The 19,431-nt window shown below is 44.4% G+C and overlaps 1 protein-coding gene across 2 annotated transcripts in view; it reads left to right on the forward strand.

Moving 5' to 3' along the window:
* Positions 1-19,431, forward strand: part of CASZ1 (castor zinc finger 1) — a 435,575-nt gene that overhangs the window by 287,474 nt on the left and 128,670 nt on the right. For both annotated transcript variants that reach the window (XM_077457984.1, XM_077457985.1), the window contains exon 3: positions 9,878-9,927. The gene's annotated coding sequence lies outside the window, so the exon portion shown is untranslated. The remainder of the gene's footprint in view (positions 1-9,877; positions 9,928-19,431) is intronic.

A 19,431-nucleotide genomic window follows, 5' to 3' on the forward strand; every position in this document is an offset into this window, starting at 1 on the left:
GTATGAATGGGCTCTTAGCCCCATGTCTTACGTGATTGTGATTCACATTTTGGGGTTGATTTATTAAAGGCAAAATGGCTATTCACTTTGCAAGGGAAGTTGCACATTGCAAGATAATTTTCCCTTAGTGAATGTGGTGAAATTCCACTTTGCAAAGAATACCCAATACTTGCATGTGATTGGATGATGGAACCATGATGATGGGCCATCATACATAACTCAGCAGTGGTGGGTTTTCTGAGCAGTGAGTCACAATCCTGTCGCACAGTGGTGGAGTGAGACCTTCCAAGCTGCCTCTGTAATCAATACTTGGATTCCCAATGCCTTATTGACTCCGTACTATGGTATCTGAGTCCATTAGATCCGGTAAGCGTAATACCCGTCCTTGGTGGTGGATGCTCACTTATTGGTGTTATATATGGACTGCTATCATTACCATCCATACCCACTTTGATCACATTGGAACTTTTACAACTTCTTTAGACTGTCTTTCAGATATATAAATTATATATTTTTCTACTTAAATTTTTTTTGCCACTGTGCACATATTCATATGTTATATGGTCTTGTGAGATGGTCATTGTTATGTCACGTATTCCTAGTTAAGCACTGCACTTTCCATATATACAGATGATGGAACTTAGCAGACCTCATTCATTGAAAATTCCCTTGCAAAGTGAACAGTCTATTTGCCTTTAATAAATCGACCTCCTTGAGTCTATTACGTCCATTACTATGTATTTGATGGGAACTCCAGTTATTTATACCAAGCAAAAGTAAAAATGAACAGGAAGGCATGGACATGTCATGGTGGAGAACTGGACTAAGTACTTGCTTGATGTTTCAAGCCAACATGCCCTGAGGTGATGGAACAGTGGACAGCGCATTCAACTCTATCTACCGCAATAGTTCTTATGTGTGTTTTTTTTTTCATTAAAGTAAGATTGTGAACATTTTAGTACATCTCAATTCGGCAATATCTTTTGGAAGAATGGGGGTGGTTATTCCAGTTCTGTCAGGGCTGGATCTGGCGTGTAATGTGGTTTTCTCATGTGAGGGTAGGAGAGTCTACAGTGTCAGTGGTTTTGCGGTGAAGGACCAGAGAGTGTACAGTGTCAGTGGTTTTGCGGTGAAGGACCAGAGAGTGTACAGTGTCAGTGGTTTTGCGGTGAAGGACCAGAGAGTGTACAGTGTCAGTGGATTTGTGGTGTAAGACCAGAGAGTGTACAGTGTCAGTGGATTTGTGGTGTAAGACCAGAGAGTGTACAGTGTCAGTGGTTTTCTGGTGTAGGACCAGAGAGTGTACAGTGTCAGTGGTTTTGCGGTGAAGGACCAGAGAGTGTACAGTGTCAGTGGTTTTGCGGTGAAGGACCAGAGAGTGTACAGTGTCAGTGGTTTTGCGGTGAAGGACCAGAGAGTGTACAGTGTCAGTGGATTTGTGGTGTAAGACCAGAGAGTGTACAGTGTCAGTGGTTTTCTGGTGTAGGACCAGAGAGTGTACAGTGTCAGTGGTTTTGCGGTGAAGGACCAGAGAGTGTACAGTGTCAGTGGTTTTGTGGTGTAGGACCAGAGAGTGTACAGTGTCAGTGGTTTTGTGGTGTAGGACCAGAGAGTGTACAGTGTCAGTGGTTTTGCGGTGCAGGACCAGAGAGTGTACAGTGTCAGTGGTTTTCTGGTGTAGGACCAGAGAGTGTACAGTGTCAGTGGTTTTGCGGTGCAGGACCAGAGAGTGTACAGTGTCAGTGGTTTTGAGGTGCAGGACCAGAGAGTGTACAGTGTCAGTGGTTTTGTGGTGTAGGACCAGAGAGTGTACAGTGTCAGTGGTTTTGCGGTGAAGGACCAGAGAGTGTACAGTGTCAGTGGTTTTGCGGTGAAGGACCAGAGAGTGTACAGTGTCAGTGGTTTTGCGGTGAAGGACCAGAGAGTGTACAGTGTCAGTGGTTTTGCGGTGAAGGACCAGAGAGTGTACAGTGTCAGTGGTTTTGCGGTGAAGGACCAGAGAGTGTACAGTGTCAGTGGTTTTGTGGTGTAGGACCAGAGAGTGTACAGTGTCAGTGGTTTTGTGGTGTAGGACCAGAGAGTGTACAGTGTCAGTGGTTTTGCGGTGCAGGACCAGAGAGTGTACAGTGTCAGTGGTTTTGTGGTGAAGGACCAGAGAGTGTACAGTGTCAGTGGTTTTGCGGTGAAGGACCAGAGAGTGTACAGTGTCAGTGGTTTTGCGGTGAAGGACCAGAGAGTGTACAGTGTCAGTGGTTTTGCGGTGCAGGACCAGAGAGTGTACAGTGTCAGTGGTTTTGCAGTGAAGGACCAGAGAGTGTACAGTGTCAGTGGTTTTTTGGTGTAGGACCAGAGAGTTACAGTGTCAGTGGTTTTGCGGCGAAGGACCAGAGAGTGTACAGTGTCAGTGGTTTTGCGGTGTAGGACCAGAGAGTGTACAGTGTCAGTGGTTTTTTGGTGTAGGACCAGAGAGTTACAGTGTCAGTGGTTTTGCGGCGAAGGACCAGAGAGTGTACAGTGTCAGTGGTTTTGCGGTGTGATAGGAGTGTGTACATTGTCAGTGGGATGCAGCGCTCACTCACTGATGTGACTGTTCTGGAAGGAGGGGGCTGCGAGGAGTACAGGGAGGAGGGAGTCCATCCTTAAGAGGACATGTCAAGTGCAATTAGTGTTATCTGTCTAAATATGTACTGGGAACACAGCATACAAGAACAGGTTTCTATAGCTTTAATGGAGACATATGCAAGGTCATATTGCCTCATAAAATCCCCCAATCTGATTTTAGGATTACGCATTCTCAGTAAATTGGCGTTATTCTACTTGCATCACTGATAAGCTGCAGCTGAAAGACGCACGGGAAGGCAACCAAACAAAAAATCGCCAAACTTTGGTTTAAAGGTTTGGGGGGCAGAAAGGTCATCCTGATGCCATCATTATAATTCTTACATGGCAGATGGTATGTGTTTCCGTTCTTCCCAGTCTGTACTCTGTCCTCGTATAATCTCTCTTTTTCCTTTTGCTGCATGGGCACCTTCCCGGCCACACGTTATATATACTTCATCCAGACCAGACAGACCGTTGTGTTTGTTTCAGCGTTACACTTTTCAGGTAATAGTTTCTGATCTTGGTCCCCTTCTAAAAAGCAGCTGAAATGCCATCACCGCCTGTCATGGTAATGAATGAGATAACACATGGTGACACCGGTCAGCCAGTTTGGGTGAACTTATGCCCGGTTAGCACAGGTACATTTCAGATTAGTAAGTGACAGTACAGAATGAGTGAGATATAACAATGGAATGAAAAACTTGAGGGTTTGCGATATTTATTATTACATTCAGATCAACTAGAAGCTTGTCTACCCAGACTTCTATGTAGAAGATTCAACCTAGTGAATGTGCAATTTCTGTACATATTATACCTATGATGGGCAATATGTTCACTCTATATCTTTATTCCTACTTATGGAAGAGTATTGCAAGTACTGATGGTGTTATTTCCCTAGGTTGTGGTGGAGGTGTACTCCAGATGAAGAAGTGGTATAATGATTGTGTACTTGACTCCTTGGAGGTGTACCAGAAGGAGTGTACATGACTTCTTTGAAAGTCCACGAGAAGGAGTGTGCATGACTCCATGGAGGCGTATCAGAAGAAGTGTACATGACTCCATGGAGGCATATCAGAAGAAGTGTACATGACTCCATGGGGGCGTATCAGAAGAAGTGTACATGACTCCATGGAGGCGTATCAGAAGAAGTGTACATGACTCCATGGAGGCGTATCAGAAGAAGTGTACATGACTCCATGGAGGTGTATCAGAAGAAGTGTACATGACTCCATGGAGGTGTACTAGAAGGAATGTACATGACTCCATGGGGGTGTACTAGAAGGAGCGTACATGACTTCTTTGAAAGCGTACCAGTAGTGTTCATGACTCCATGGAAGTGTACCAGGGGTGTACATGGCTCCTTGTAGGTGTACCAGAAGGAGTACACATCACTTCTTTGAAAGTGTACCAGAAGGAGTGTACATGACTCCTTGGAGGTGTACCAGAAGGAATGTACATGACTCCTTGGAGGTGTACCAGGAGTGTACATGACTCCATGGAGGTGTATCAGAAGAAGTGTACATGACTCCATGGAGGTGTACTAGAAGGAATGTACATGACTCCATGGGGGTGTACTAGAAGGAGCGTACATGACTTCTTTGAAAGCGTACCAGTAGTGTACATGACTCCATGGAAGTGTACCAGGAGTGTACATGACTCCTTGGAGGTGTACCAGAAGGAGTGTACATGACTCCATGGAAGAGTACCAGAAGGAGTGTACATGACTTCTTTGAAAGCATACCAGGAGTGTACATGACTCCATGGAGGCGTACCAGAAGGAGTTTACATGACTCCATTGAGGCATACCAGAAGGAGTGTACCTGGCTCCTTGGAGGCATACCCGAAAGAGTGTACCTGGCTCCTTGGAGGCATACCCGAAAGAGTGTACATGGCTCCTTGGAGGCATAAGAGGAAGGAGTGTGCATGACTCCTTTGGAGGCATACCTGAAGCAGATCATTTTTTTTGCATTTGTGCACTGCACAGTACCATAATTTAAACTGCAACCTTTTTCATAAAGTGTTGTGTTGGTTGTAGCTACCTTCTTTTACTTACTGTCAACTCTAGGAACTTGTGATATTATCTACAGAAAGCAGGAACATTCACTTGTGTAACACCGCCCCATGACATATTTATAGCTCTATCCCCTGGAGTAGATACAAACTGCTCATGGATTCTTATCCTCTCTGACAATACTAAAGGCTGGAGCAGCCTTTCTCAGCCAGGGTTCTCCCAGAGGTTTCTAGGGGTTCCAACGTCTGCCTCTTAGATAAGTAACCTCCAACAACAATAATCTTTTTAGCTGTATGTAAGTAGGGGGTTCTTTCAAAAACCACAGGTATAAGGAACATTCTTCCCAATGGCTATTACCCCAATGAACTGTGAGCTGTAAATCTAGTAGATATTATCTGGAGAAAGTTATTTCAAAGGTTCCTCCATGTTAAAAAGGCTGAGAAAGGTTGCTCTAGAGTGATAGTGGTGCAGGCACAGTACTTTTACTTTTCCTTCTGCTCCACATTATAATATAGGGAAGAATTTCCTACAAGTAACCTGCTGGAGGTCCTCATTATCGCACTCTAATGCCCCGTACACACGAGCGGACTTTTCAACATCCAAAGTCCGACGGACTGAGTCCGTCAGACTATTCGATCGTGTGTGGGCTGCAACGGACTTTTGTCTCGCCAAAATCCGAAGGACTTTAGAATATGGAACATGCTTCAAATTTTTCCGAAGGAACTCCGCCGGACCCGGTCCCTTCGAAAAATTCGCTTGTGTGTATGCTATTCCGACGGACTAAAACCGACGCTAGGGCAGCTATTGGCTACTGGCTATGAACTTCCTTATTCGAATCCAGTCGTACGTCATCACGTTCGAATCCGTCGGAGTTTAGTGTGATTGTGTGTGGCCAAGTCCGCTCAGCCGAAAAGTCTGTCAGAACTCCGTCGGAATTCCAGCAGAACTCCGACGGAACTCCTTCGGAAGTCTGTCGGACATAAGTCCTCTCGTGTGTACGGGGCTTTAGAGGGCCGAAAAAGCCAGATGACCAGGAGCCAAGATGGCAATGAATCTCATAGGCATCAATCCCAACACTATATCAAGTGTTTTTCTAATCTGGAGATTTCTAAACCTCTTGAAAATAGTTTTTTTTTTTTTACTTATTACTTTTTATTACTCTAACCAGAGGGACTTGGGTACTCTGAATACGTTCTATTCCCTCAGTCTGATGTTCAGTCAATACCATGCTCTTTGCAACTGGCTTGTTTTTCCAGACATTTCTACATGACTAAGCTCATGTTCTTTAGGTTAAATGCTATTATACTGAGTTCCCATTATAGGGAGTGTGAAATCTTTGAATCCTGTTAGTGACGTGACTAGAACAAGATGGCTTTGGTGTTTTGGGTTCCTTGCTGTGTTGGGGACAATAAGAGATTGTATTAGTTTGTGTTTCACTGAGCAGACATAGGTAATCTCTCAGGCCTTGCATGGCGAGGACAGATACTGGTGTGTAAAGAGTGAGGCTTGTCATCCTGACTCTTAAATAAGAGGAAATAAAGAGGGGTGAGGATGGCAGAAAGAGAATTTTTAATCCTCCTTCTGTTGCTGTGCGGCAGCAGGGGACAGCCTGACTTTGAAAACCAAGTCAGATTTCTATCACTTAGATCTGCTCACAAAAGAGAATAGCGATATTGTGGATCGCATAATTGAAGGGATCCACGATTATCTTATGTGAATGAGGCGCTTGCAAATTTTTGGCATTTCTACACCAAACCTTATCCCTAAACACATCAGGCATTTTGATTCCTCTCTCTCTTGCCATCCACCTTCCCAGAGCTAAAAGTTTTCCTCTGTTAGATCTAGGGAACATATGGCGGTAAATAATTCAGTGGCCTCTTCCTGTGTTGTGTGCTAGACTTTTTCTAAGGAGAACTGGGGGTGAATAGAAATACGCTCTATCAGATCTGCTGGTGACATCACAGCATGGCAAGGTCATGGATCTTCTTTATCAACCCTATGACATAAAGAAATGTTTTTCTTAAATGTACAATGGACTGAATGTCTTATTTTATTGTCTATTCTTAGTCCTTCCTCTGTGAACAAGTATAGTTGTTACTAGAAGTGTTATGTTGATTCTTGCCACCATGAAGGACCCATTCTGTACTATAGTGTCTACTCCTATATAACCCATCCTGTCCTATAGTGTCTGCTCTTATATAACTCACCCTATCCTATAGTGTCTACTCCTATACAACCCATCCTGTACTATAGTGTCTACTCCTATAAAACCCATCCTGTCCTATAGTGTCTACTCCTATATAACCCATCCTGTCCTATAGTGTCTGCTCTTATACAACTCACCCTATCTTATAGTGTCTACTCCTATAAAACCCATCCTGTCCTATAGTGTCTACTCCTATACAACCCATCCTGTCCTATAGTGTCTACTCCTATACAACCCATCCTGTCCTATAGTGTCTACTCCTATACAACCCATCCTGTCCTATAGTGTCTACTCCTATACAACCCATCCTGTCCTATAGTGTCTACTCCTATACAACCCATCCTGTACTATAGTGTCTGCTCCTATACAACTCACCCTATTCACACCTGAGCCTAGCATTTTCAGGCATAAAATCACACGATTGTGCAGCGTTTTTATCGCTATTTTTGTGCAGGGCAAAAGGTCACCAATGTAAAAAGAAGAAAAAAACCCAAATCTGCCCAATTCGAGTGACAAAAAAGGGTCCAAAACTTGTTTGAGCTTCTGGCAACTTGGAGTGGAGATGTGAACCATCTCCATTGAGAATAATAGCCCTCCAGCGTTTTGTAGCTTCAGGCTTCAAGCTACAAAACGCTCAGGTGTGAATGGGGCCTAATAGTGTCTACTCCTATACAACCCATCCTGTCCTATAGTGTCTACTCCTGAAAAAACCCATCCTGGCCTATAGTGTCTACTCCTATACAACCCACCCTGGCCTATAGTGTCTACTCCTATACAACCCACCCTGGCTTATAGTGTCTACTCCTATACAACCCACCCTGGCCTATAGTGTCTACTCCTATACAACCCATCCTGTCCTATAGTGTCTACTCCTATACAACCCACCCTGGCCTATAGTGTCTACTCCTATACAACCCACCCTGGCTTATAGTGTCTACTCCTATACAACCCACCCTGGCCTATAGTGTCTACTCCTTTAAAACGCATCCTCTCCTATAGTATCTTCTCCTATAAAATCCATTCTGTTCTATAGTGTTTACTCCAAAAAAAAAAAAAAAACATCCTGTCCTATAGTGTCTACTCCTATACAACCCATCCTGTACTATGTCTACTCCTATACAACCCATCCTGTACTATAGTGTCTACTCCTATACAACCTACCCTGTCCTATAGTTTCTACTCCTTTAAAACCTATCCTGTCCTGTAGTGTCTACCCCTATACAACCCATCCTGTCCTGTAGTGTCTACTTCTATACAACCCATCCTGTCCTATAGTGCCTACTCCTATACAACCCATCCTGTCCTATAGTGCCTACTCCTATACAACCCATCTTGTACTATAGTGTCTACTCCTATACAACCTACCCTGTCCTATAGTGTCTACTTCTATACAACCTATCATGTCCTATAGTGCCTACTCCTATACAACCCACCCTGTCCTATAGTGTCTACTCCTATACAACCCATCCTGTCCAATCAGGGAAAGTGGAAAATGCAAAATCTGGTGCAACTCTGCATAGAAACCAATCAGCTTCCAGGTTTTTTTTGTCAAAGCTTAGCTGAACAAGCTGGAGTTAAAAACTGATTGACTACAATGCACAGTTGCGTCAGATTTTGCACTCTCCAGTTTTAGTAAATATCCCCATAGTGTCTACTCCTATACATCACACATGAACTCCCAGTCATGTGCCACTCCTATATATATTCCATAGGCTAATTTTCTCCCCTTTCCAGCCAAAAGATTCCAAGTTTATATGGATTCTTTATTTTTCAACATCTAAAAAAAATTATATACATTCCAAAACATCCAACACAAGTTGGAACAGTGAAAATAATACAGCTGGACCCACCCCAAATTGGGTGCAGTAAAAGCATGAAAAACAAAATAGTGTAGCCATCAGGTGGTACTATGAATACCATGACATAAACTAGTGCCATGTCCCTGGGTCAGAATATGATATTGTTAGTAGAAAAATATGGATTTTATAGGCACATACACTATAAAATATATATAAAAAAATCATCTTTGTTACAATTCCATTAAAAATGATCCATAGAGAAACTGGAATACATTATACAATAAAATGCTGCACCCTACATATTTGGGATTATTGACTACCGTGTACATAACATAGCCATACTCATATTAACACTCAGGCAATAGAAATATAGGTCACCAACTACCATAGGGAGCAGAGCAGGTGATCCCACTTATACATCATTGATTTGGTCATTTCCCCAGACTTTGCTAGTCAAATGCTCCATGTCAAAAAGCTACTACCAGGTCCGAAAAAGAAAAGTGGGGAAAAAAATAGGAGGGGAAGGGGGGAATAGGGGATGGGTAGGGGTGGGCTATGGGCAAATTTGCTCCCTGTCCACTTCATCGCCTGATAATCAGCAACTGACAGTCAACCTTAGCCTTGGATAAGATTCCCGGTTTATGATGTATCATGTGTTGATACAAACTAGAGCTAACTGAAAGCCTAAATCTGATTGGTAACTCCATGCATGCTATACAGCACAGATGGAAAGTCCTCCTGCTGGGCTATTGTAGTCTGACTGGAGGCAGGTGTCAGAATTCCAAAAGAGCAACTGCTTCTGATTTGAAAGAAGTTGATGTTTGACCAACAATCTACCATCCAGCTCCAACCAGAGGTTGGCTGGGAGGAGACCTACAGGACCAACCGTGAAGCAAATTTCGACCAGTTCCTAATGAAATTTGAAGAGTGTATGGCCAGCTTTAATGGTTCTAGGAAAACATACAGCACTCAATTTGCTCTTTATACATACTGTATACTGTACTGTCTTATACTTTGGTACCTGACACCTGTGCCACTCCTGCAAACACCACTTGACATCTGTTGTGTTTAAATCTTTGTGTATAGCTGCCAGATACATGCCATAGACACACATTGTACTGCCTGCCACATGTTTCTGTATAAACACAAATGGTGTGAACATACACCTCCCACCGTCCATCGCTCAGTCTATAATTTCTGTGTTTTTTTTCTTTCTGGTTAGAAATGCAAATTAAGGGTTCTTTTCTTATTTTCTATCAGGATGAAGTGAAGGTTGACTTGGTGAAGATTACGGGGAGTTTCCACATAAGGTAAGGGCCGTCACTGGTGCTTATTCATTTTATAGATACTAACCTATTAACCCTCAACAAAAGTCTGACATTGACCCAGCAAAGAGTGCCTAGTGGTCAGGATGGGGGAATGTCTGGTGCCATGTGCAGTGTAAATACCTTGTAGCTGGTATTCATTACAGCGCAACCAGGCAAGAACTAAAGTCAATCATTGACCAATTTAGAGTTTAGCTTAATGCTTGCAGATTTAGTAGGCTTTGTGTTTCATACAGCCTTTAGGTGCCCCAGCTTTAAGTCAAGGCTACAGTGGGTTCAGAGAGAAGTTAGGGACTGCTGGTCATGCAACCCCATTTTCAAAGTTTTCGTTTTATGGCTATTCAGATGATGAGTGCCAGTGAATAGGTGGGTTTACATAGCAGTGTGTGGATTTACATAGTAGAGCATTTAGGTGCAGAAGTAGATTGCATTCCTTGAGTTAATGTAAATAAAAATGGTCATATTGTCAATATGGTCAGCTGGAAGACTGGTGCCCCATTGTCCTCATCACTTGGAGGAATAGTGCCCCATCATTAGTATCAGTGGGAGGAATGGTGCCCCATCATTAGTATCAGTGGGAGGAATAGTGGCCCATCATTAGTATCAGTGGGAGAAATGGTGCCCCATCATTGGTATCAGTGGGAGGAATAGTGGCCCATCATTGGTATCAGTGGGAGGCATAGTGTCCTGTCATTGGTATCAGTGGGAGGCATAGTGTCCTGTCATTGGTATGAGTGGGAGGAATGGTGCCCCATCATTGGTATCAGTGGGAGGAATATTGTCCTGTCATTGGCATCAGTGGGAGGAATGGTGCACCATCATTGGTATCAGTGGGAAGAATTGTGCCCCATCATTAGTATCAATGGGAGGAATAGTGCCCCATCATTGGTGTCAGTGAGAGGAATGGTGCCCCATCATTGGTATCAGTGGGAGGAATAGTGCCCCATCGTCTGTATCAATGGGGGGAATAGTACCCCGTCATTGGTGTCAGTTGGAGGAATAGTTCCCCATCAGTGTCATTGGCAGATATTATTTCCCACAGTTGTGTCAGTGGGAGTAATAGTGCCTCCTACCAGTGGAAGGACTAGTGCCCCAAGGGCCAGGTAAAAGGCAAACAAAGGGTCAACGTTTGGAGACCTCTGGTCTACAGGAAAAAGTTGGGGGGACATAATGTCAGCAACTTACACTACCAGCAGATAAATACAAAACTACCAACAACAATGACAGTACGCCTATAATTTGCCACCATTAATATAGTTCTTGTCCAATGGATTGTTTGAATTTCCTGCTAAATGGTCAATAAAGATAAATTATAACCTGGATTATAGGAAGGTGTGACTGGTAACTCGATCACAAATGTGTACTAAGCTCCAACTCTGGGAATACAGGGGTTAAATGCTCATTAAATGTAGGGGCAAAGCAATACTTACCTTAAAGCCCATTATATCTGGGTGATATGTGGGCAGCTTCCATGCAACAAGGAGCATAAATCACTGCCCATACACACAGACCTCATATTTCTACAAGCCCTGATGTAGGGGGTGATTTGTTGCCCCCCCCAAATGCGTTGGCTTTTGTATTAATGTTCGAAACAGAACCTTACTTTGGACGCTAATATTTCAGTGTGGTGCTTCAATTTCAGATTCAAATATTGTCTTCACATCTCAAGGTGGTAGTTTCTTGGTGCACGGAAGCTGCCCATGTATTATCCAGATTTTCAGTAGTAAAGTATCACTTACCTTACCAATATCTCAAGGTTCCAGTGCCTTCAATCTGCTACTCTTAATACTCACTTTGGTAGGCTTCTTGCTCCTGTGGCACCGGTCTCCCAAAGCCTCTTCTATGGGGCGCTCCAGGCCTTAGTGGCCTGATGACGCCATCATGTACAATGCAAGGCCAATAGATCTGCATTACATGTGAGGACGGCACAGGACTGTCCACAACCTGTAGCTGAAGACAGTATCGGAACGAGGATTATGGTTAAGCATTACACCTTATTCCTCTACCCCTAGACTTAATGAGCATTTAATCTTGCAATGCGGGGGTCCCCAAGGGCATGGTCGTTTTTTTAGTAATTCCCGGGGTTGAGCTTTAAAACAATTCAGGACGTGTATGCATTAAATATATATTAAAATTCCCCCTTCAATAGGAAACTGTCAGTTACTTTATTGTGTCCCTCTTCAGAGTACTGAATGGCTGTGATGAGGCAGGTGAACAGTAGACATAGGCTATCTATCTATCTATAGGTCTGAAAAGCCCTTGGAGCTCTCTGGTGACCTGTGTGTTGTGATGCCTTGTTTTCTATGGTCCGGCCGGTGTCAGAGGTTACTAGCAAATCAGCAGTTTATGTAAATAGTTGTGATGTAACATGCTCAGGTCTTGCAGGCTGGTTCAAGACATCCATCACTCTCGAGGCACACAGGGGCATCCAGACACTAGCAGCATGTGCCCTACTCTGGATCTGTTTGGTTTTCTTTTTTTGTCTCTTTTTTTGCATTTTGGTTCCCAACTGTGAAGCACTTTTTCTTTGTCCTTTCAACTTTTTTTTTTTTTAATCCCCCCCATTTCAAACCCCTCCCTAAATCACCCCTCCTGCTTGTTTAGCTTTCGGCTTCTATTCTGACTTCAAAGCCCTCCCCAATCATTGTCTATGAGCTGCAGGCAGTGGCCTTGAAATAGGAACACAGGAGAGCACACTGCAGGTCACGTTAGGGCATCATGCCTGTGAGTGTGAATGGCTGTTCTGGGATTCTTACCATTCATACTCCTGAATCCTGGTTACCGGTCTCTGCTGGCACCGTACGTCTTTCCCTCTAATGCTTACACACTGTTTCCCACCCTAACATCCCCATAGGAGTGGAGCCATCCTCTGTGCTAGAACATGGGAAGTAATGGGGGGTTTCACCTATTACCCCTATTACACCTTTCCACATCCAACAACCGTTTACAGGAAACTCCAGGAATTAGATAAAATCTACCTTTGAAGTCACCTCCAAATCACATGGCAAAGGTTAAATGCTCATTAGGTCTACAGGGAGCGCAAGAGGATGCATTACTTTATCCCCACTCTGGGCAGCTCCAGTGTTCTCCGCCTTGTCCTCCGGCATGCCAGACTTTTAGTGGTCTTCCGTGTCATCAAGTACAACTAGAAGAGACTATCATACTTACCTTATCCCCACTCCGGCCAGCTCCAGTGTTCTCCAACTCTCCCTTCAGCACACCAAGCATTTGGTGGTCCTTCAGTGTCATAAAGGACAAACTGAAGAGGCTGCCATACTTGCCTTACCCCCCATTTGGCCAGCTCCAGGGCTCTCCACCTCTACCTCTGGCATGCCAGGCTTTGGGTGGTCCTTTAGTGCCATCATTTGAAGAGGTTAGCATACTTAACTTATCCGCTCCAGTGCATTCCACCTCTCCCTCCACCGCTCTGAGCTTTGGGTGGTCATTCAGTGTCATCATGTACTAGCTGAAGAAGCTACTATACTTACCTTAAACCCACTCTGGCCGGCTTCGGCACTCTTCTCCTTTCCTTTCCCTTTTGGTGCTCCAGGCTTTGACTGGCCCTTTGTCGTCATCATATGCAAATAATTATTAGCCCTGCATTGTACATGGATGAAGCAGGAGTGGGAACTCTTTAGAGAAGAGCCTTCAGGGGACTGGTTGCACCACTGGAGAGACCCTTTCCCCCCTGCTCTGGCCAGCTCCAGTGCTCTCCACCTCTCCGTCTGGCACGTGTGGTCCTATAGTATCATGAAGTACAAGCTGACGAGATTACTGTACCCAACTTACCCCTGCTCCAGCCAGCTCCAGTGCTTTCTACTTCTTCCTCTGATGAATGGCTGGAATGGGGGTAAGATAAGTAATGCATTCTTTTCAGGTCTCCCTGAACTTGACAACCATTTAATCCTTGCAGTGAGTGGGCCACTGCAAGGGTAGATTTTTTCAAACTCCCGTAGATGGACTTTAAGTTGTCTGTAAATGGCTATGAGCTGCAGAGAGGAATAACACAGCTAATAGGTAAAACCCTATTTCTTCCTATGTAGTATCACAGAGGACGGCCCTATCCCAATAGTGATTGGTAGGGTAAGAAAGCATGTATCAACTGCTTTTTGCAGCCAAACCTCAGTAGTCACCTGTGTCCTTTCAGATCTAAACAGTCAGACATTACAGAGTTACAACATTAAAGCAATGGTTATATGATCTCCACCTTTTATAATTTTTTACTTTGAAATGGAACGTTAGTGGGAACACCTGTCCAGAACCTACCAGGCTGTATACTGTAGCTCCTGAACAGATGTATTATACTGAGCAGATTTCATAAAAACAGATTTAGATCAAAGCAAAGTCCATCAGTGGATTGGTACAATGTGCGTCTATACGAACCTCCGCTGGTTAGCAGTAGTGTTCTTACTCCCAGAATTGGTATGGAAATTATACTGATTTATACATACTTAATGGCTTCGTCTCTTTGCTCTTCAGCGATGTCCTGTGGAGAAGAGGTTGGAAAACACAGAATTAGTGATTATTAGATAATGGAGAATCAAAATAATATAGAAAATTCCTGATAATTGAGGTCGCTTATCTCCATTTAACTTTATTCCGACACTAATAGTCCCCCCTGCTAAGCAGAAAACATTCTGTTTGGCCTTTCTTGTTGGTTACAAGGGATGCCGGCCGTACGCAGCACAGTTTTCTGTCCAGTTTGATGCTTTACAAATAAACAGTCATCTATTGGGGCATTTGCAAAAAAAAAATTGTACAAGTGAATCACAGTAAATGGATGGAGATAATTTTGGTGATCAAAAAAAAAAAAGATTAACATGTCTTTTCTTCCAGCACATCACTAGATTTAGTACTTGCTCCAGGAGGCAGATTCTGGTACTTGTGGTATGGTATATGTCTGCTTAGTTTAACAAGTAGTGTTGCGTGTGGGTTTGGGCTAAACCCAAGTTTGACCGAACCCAAAAGTTAATGGGTCAATGAGCTGGAGGTGGAAGATTCTCCGGCCTGCGGCTGACATACGCAAAGGGATGGGGATACCTGTGACATAATTGACCTAATATGGGCACATGGATATTATTTGGTCAATGTAATTGACCTACTGTAGTATGGCCATGCGTTCACATTGTGTTCACATGAGACCAACCTCTATATATTTCCCACCCACAACTCCTTGGCCCAGCTTAATTCTGGGTTCAGAACAAACCCAAGTTCCTCCTATTACCAAGCATGATAGCAGTACTTTCTAGTTTTTCAATAGCGTGTTTTACCACCGATTCATTTTGGTATGGTGCACTTAAAGACTTGGCATGGTTGAATATTGGGTTGATTTTCAGTCTGCCCATCAAGAGGCAATTCAAGTAGAAGTCATAATGCCACGCATGTCATCCCTTTAATTCTGTCGAAAACCTACCTTTAACATGGGTACAAAAAGTAACAGCAATGTACAAAGTCAAGTACCTGCCTGTTGCAACCAGTATTCAACAGAAAAAGATTATTTTTTTATGTTGGTGATATGGGTCACTGCACATTGCTCTTTGCCTTGTTGAATATGCAAGGGTTGCTCACGTCACATATTTCAGTGGGGCTTTCTAGAGAAATAAAGCTAGACATAGATCCAAGATAGAATTTGAAAACTGTGAATCCAAAAAACTGTTTTCATAAACATACATGTGAGCACAGCAATGGAGCAAGTGTATAGGCATATTAGCATGATCTCGTAGAATGGTCAGATCTTCCATTTTCCATATCCTGACTTAGTCGGCTGGTGAGCCGCATTCATTTAAAGTGACATGACGTAACATTTTTTACTCTTAGTAGTGTGCTATGCCACCACACACTTTGCAAACTATCTACTGTTAACCCTGGAGTTGGCCCTTTTTGGTCTAATTAACATCCCAGGTATCAGAATATAAAGAGGCTGGCCTGGTCATTGTATTGCACAATGGCCACTTTTTCACTCTCCTCTTCACTATCCCTTTCCTCACTTTTTATTTATTTTATTTGTGTTGTGTGCGTCACGTTTGTCACTTTCACGTTTTGATGAGTAGGGTGTCGGTCCTCGGACCTATCCTGAAAGTCTTGTGGGAGGGAGGACATAGGCCTTCTGGCTTGGTCCGAACTCCATTGGGGGGCCTACCTTCGGGGAAGCCCCATAGTACCTAGTACCTAGGAGATTCTGTTTCGGCAGACCTCCCGGGGAAAGGAGGTCGTCCGGCTTCGGCTGGATGACCACTTGTTGAGTCTGGTACCCTAGTCCCTGTCAGGAGCCTAATGCCCCGGGGGATCAGGGTATGGTCCTTCCTAGAGAGAACATCAGACACCCGTCTGCACTTTTTAGCGTTCACTCTTTATGTGTGTGCAGTTTTTTTATGCACCGGGTGGAAGTTTTTTGGGTGTGTTTTGCACGCCATGGGCTTTTTCAATCGAAAAAAATATAAAGAGGCTGTAAACAGCTTCTTATTGTTATGTCCCTTGTGGCATGGAAAAATATTCTTCCACAGTGGATTTACCCGGAACTTCCCACCACTTCTCTGTCCATAGCTAAATTATCTTATGTTTTCTATATGGAATTGGTGGAGGATTCCTTATGTAAGGACTCACAGGTTAAAAATTTCTTTGAGGTTTGGGAATGCTTTATTCAAACCTTGCCCTTAGGTACTCAACAATGTATATATTACAATGTTTTCAATGCAGCCAGTGGTACCAATTACCTCCTCCCATTGACGTCTTACCCCCCATTTAACCCATAATATCTTTTGTAATCTATGGACTGAGGCTTCCCCCATTTTCCTCTAGCTTTTAACTACTAGACCAGGGGTAGGCAACCCCCGGCATGCCAAGCCTCTTTTTCTGGCACTCGACTCCCTCCCCATCAGCAGAGCAGCGCAGGGAAGTGTCAGTGAGACACTAATGCATTCCAATTTCAGAATTCCCCATGCCGCACCTGCACTGAGGGGGGGAGGCACTGTACCCCCCGCACATTGTAAACGATGGGAAACATTGTTTAGTTCTCTAACTTTGCTGTAGCTGCGATCGTCAGCTTTTGTGAAGGGGAAGAGATTGGGTGCAGTTCTGCTAGTGGGGGGGGGGGGGTGGTCCCTGTTTCCAGGAGGAGGACCGCCTTGACTACTGTTGAAGCCAATCACAGTCCTGCTAGCCCCATCCACCACTTGGATTAAGATGACTCGCTTGGTTGCCACTATCTCAGAAAGAAGGGGTTTCACTGTGGTTGAGAAAACACAATCATGTGACAGTTTCTGGAATTACTGTTGAGCTTCTGGGAAATTTGTTGAAATTATTACTAAACCTTTGTGTCGCTTACTAATGAACCTCTGCACGCTGTGTCCCTTTAAACAACAGCCAGTATTCAGCGCAATGAAAATCCCACCCAACCTCTTTTTCACAGCTGCGGGGGGCCTAACTTATGATCCTGCACACAGGCCCACTGCTTTCAGAAAATGCCCCTGACCTGAGCTCATCATTGCGCATCCATTCCAGATGCTTGTATGTGACATCCCATGCATCCCATGCATCCCATGCATCCCATGCATCCCATACATCCCATACATCACATAAATCACATACAAGCATGTGGGCTGCATGTGAGAGGTGGATCAGCATGATGAGTGTGCCAGGACAGGTAGGTTTGTCTCATCTTCTTCCTTTTACCACTCTGCATATCACACATATCATAGATGAGAAGAGGGTACAGCATTGGAGCAGATGAGCAGGAGGGGTTCAGAGGTGGGACAGAAGAGCAGGAGGGTACAGCGGTGGGGCAGGTGTGCAGGGAGGTACAGTGGTGGAAGAGATGAGAAGGGGGTTCAGCAGTGGGACAGAAGAGCAGGGGGGTACAGTGATGGGCCAGATGAGCAGAGGGGTTCTGAGAAGGGGGTTCAGTGTTGGGGCAGAAAAGCAGGAGGCTAGAGCAGTGGGGCAGATGTGAAAGGGGGTGTATTGGTGGGGCAGATGAGCAGAGGGTTACAGTGGTAGGGCAGCAGAGCAGAGGGAACAGTGCTGGGGCAAGAGAGCAGAGGGGTACAAAGGTGAGACAGATGTGCAGGAGGTACATTAGTGGGGCAGATGAGAAAGCGGGTTACAGTGGTGGGGCAGATGAGCAGATGGGTTCAGTGTTAGGACAGATAAGAAGGTGATTCAGTAGTGAGACAGAAGAGTATGGGGATACGGCGGTGGAACAGACATTCAGGGAGGTACAGTGGTGGGGCAGATGAGCAAAGGGGTACATTGATGAGGCAGATGAGATTCAGTGTTTGGCCAGATGAGAAGGGGTACATTGGTGGGGCAGAGGAGCAGGGGGGTACAGAGGTGGGGCAGATGTACAGAGGGGTGCAGAGGAGAAAGACGGTACATCAATGGAACACATGAGCAGGGGGTTACAGTGGTGGGGCAGAAGAGCAGGGGGAACAGAGGTGAGACAGATGTGCATTGAGGTACAGTGGTGGGACAGATGAGAAAGGGGGAACATTGTTGGGGCAGATGAACAGGGGGTTACAGTGGTGGGGCAGATGAGCAAGGGGGTACAGTGGTACACTCTCTAATGTGCACTTGTCTCAATTAAAATATTTTCTGTCTGCTGCTTCACTCTTCTGCTATCAAGATGAGTCACTTCTGACAAGTTTTCCTGACACCAAGAGAAAAATGGTGACAGGGCGGGATCTTAAGCTGACTGACAGCCTTAGCTCTGTTCCTGTGTGCTATGTGAAGGAAGGTGTATTCCTTCCCTCCAATCAGCTTTCAGCGCTCTCATCGATGAGCTCTGCAGATTGTAACTTCAGCTGTCCGCCCCTTTTTTCTGAACTATCGGACAAGCTTATAAATTCTGGACTTTGAACGGATCTAGAGAAGAGAAGACTACAGATACTGTAGATACAACTTATGTAGGAGAATTTGTTTCATCCCCGTGTATCATCTGAGGATGGTCCCTTCACTGGGTATATGGACGGTTTTACAACCACTTTAAGACTATTACAATAAAGTCGCTGGAACAATAAGTTGTTTTAATGAGACGGCATCATGCTGTGATTGTGTCTTTGAACACACAGAGCACTTATAGAAGCTGCATGCGGTAATATACGGGGATCCACTTTCTTCTGGTGGGGTTAGAAATGTACGGCTCCTGGAAATGGAGTGAACTCTTTACATGAAGGAAGCTGGAGAAAGTACAGTTAATGAGACATGATGTAACCAGATTGTTAGCCGTCCATTACGGGCTAATGAATTCTTTGTTTGCCCTCCACTGATTGTCCTGAGAGGTGTTTTCTTTCACTTGTCTGCTTGTCCTCTCCCATCACATTCACCTTCTTGGTGATGTGGTTACAGAGGGGATCTTGGAGGCACCATGGTTTTTCTGGGATAAGAAACCTGTGAATTACAGATCTGGTCAAGAGCACATGAAAAAAAAAAATGCTGTGATACCACCTAGGTTCTAATTGGAATGATGGTTAATTGCAAAGGCGTGGCTTGGTT

Source organism: Lithobates pipiens, unplaced genomic scaffold (genome assembly GCF_037356315.1).
Source record: "Lithobates pipiens isolate NorthernLeopardFrog02 unplaced genomic scaffold, aLitPip1_a1.2 Scaffold_27, whole genome shotgun sequence".
NCBI lineage: Eukaryota > Metazoa > Chordata > Amphibia > Anura > Ranidae > Lithobates > Lithobates pipiens.